This window comes from Acyrthosiphon pisum, chromosome X, assembly GCF_005508785.2.
Source record: "Acyrthosiphon pisum isolate AL4f chromosome X, pea_aphid_22Mar2018_4r6ur, whole genome shotgun sequence".
In the NCBI taxonomy this organism is placed as follows: domain Eukaryota; kingdom Metazoa; phylum Arthropoda; class Insecta; order Hemiptera; family Aphididae; genus Acyrthosiphon; species Acyrthosiphon pisum.
In genome coordinates this window covers 22,037,206-22,039,472 of record NC_042493.1, presented here as the reverse complement: position 1 = coordinate 22,039,472, position 2,267 = coordinate 22,037,206, and positions in this window count along the sequence as shown.

Here is a 2,267-nt window from a genome sequence, read left to right as displayed (position 1 = left end):
CACACACACACACACACACACACACACACACACACACACACACACACACACACACACACAGATGCCGGCCAATGCGGTGGTACCTCTATCGGAAAGTCGCCGAGTCACACGCAACGATCAACGTTCAACTACTTATCTTAAGTGATAGTAATATATATTATATTTTAATTAAGGCCCCTGCAAATGTGTCATTTTTAAGGAGTTGTGTTTAGGCAATTATTTCATTGCTGCGATTACTGATCGTCTTAGTGTGTGTAGTAAATGATCATTAGTGTGTGTATACTCCCCTACCATCACCCACGGACCACATCAATTTACAATACATTGTTATTTCTTATCTGGTTTGTGGTCGCACGCAAGAACATGCACAAGTCATATAATGTCTATATCAAAATATTCAAAACCAACTTATGGACGTGAAATAGCCGTCGCACTGACAAAAATTAAGGTACTTCTAGTGGTTCGATTTAAAAAATGTAAAGATGTTTGTATTGGTAAACAAGTTTACTTTGCATCGGTCGGAGTATTTTTTCAATTTTAGCAAATTCTTGACGAGAATAAATATTTTACATTTTATAAATTTATAAATTTTTAGTATTGAATATATTCAAAAAAATAAAAAAATAAAAAATATGCTCCGACCGATGCAAAGTAGACTTGTTGACCAATTAAAACATTTTTACATTTTTTAAATCCTTTAAGTCTTGGGAAAGCTACCAAGCAAGCTCTTAAATATAAATCTTCGAATATTCCCATCAAAAAAGACAACGGCACATATGCTTCTAAAGACTCAGAAAAAGCAGAATTATTCAAGACCCATCTGCATAACACGTTTCAGCCCCATGAAAACATAATTAACTATGACAATATCAACACAGTAAACCAGTTTCTAGATACTCCCCTTCCCCTGTCAAACACTTTTCACCAAATGATGTCAAGTACATAATTCAAAAATATCCCAATCGAAAAATCACCGGGCTATGACCTAATCACTACTGAAGTCGCTAAGTATCTCCCAAAAAAAAGCTATCATTCACCTCACTCATATTTTTAATGCTATACTAAGACTCTCCTATTTCCCATCTGTTTGAAATTCTCATCTATTATTTTTTTTCCAAAACCCAATAAACCCCCAGATCTGGCAACGTCTTATAGACCTATAAGCCTACTTCCGTTTTTTGCAAAAATGTTTGAGAAATTAATACTCAAACGAATCTTACCTAGCATCAGTGAAAATAAAATTCTTCCAGATCATCAATTCGGCTTCCACCAATCACATTCTACAATCCATCAAGCTCACAGGATAGTTGATGAAATTTCTTTCTCCCTTGAGAAAAAATTATATTGCACCTGTGTCTTTCTGGATGTTTCACAAGCGTTCGACAAAGTTTGGCATCATGGCCTACTATTTAAACTCAAAAAATTCTTACACCCTTCCTACTACCTTCTCATTAAATCATATTTAACCAACCGCAACTTCCGAGTATGCTATGGCTCCTCTGTCTCAAGCATAGCCCCTATAAATGCAGGTGTCCCTCAAGGAGGCATACTTTCCCCGATACTATATAACATTTACGCATCAGATCAACCTACGACACCTCACACGTTAACTGCAGAATATGCAGATGATAAAGCAATAATTTCCATCAATGCAGACCCTCTGATAGCTTCTAGAAATCTACAAAATCACCTAAATCTTATGGAAAAATGGTACACTAATTGGAGAGTCAAAGTAAACCAATATAAATCCTTTCACACGACATTCACTCTAAAACAGGCTCCATGTTCAAACGTCAATCTTTACGGAATCCAAATTCCCCATTCCCAAACAGTAAAATATCTAGGACTTATTTTAGACCGTCGACTTACATGGGCTCCAAACATAAAATCAAAAAGGTTACAATTAAACAATCGATTACGCACTCTAAGCTATCATTGCTACACAGAAACACACACACTAACCTAAATATCAAATTAATAATATATAAAGCTCTTCTAAAACCCATCTGGACCTACGGGTAGTGCAAAAAAATCAAATATTCAAAAAATTCAAGCTTTTCAAAACATTGCCCTAAGAAAAATCACAAATGCCCCTCCTTTTGTATCCAATCATACGCTTCATAACGATCTAAGAATAACAACAGTAATTGACGAAGCTAAATGCTACTACAAAATATTTCACACCAAACTACCTCTTCATCCTAATCCTCTAATTAAAAAACTATCTACCTTGTCCATTCCAGGTAATTCCAACCTAGACGGCTTAA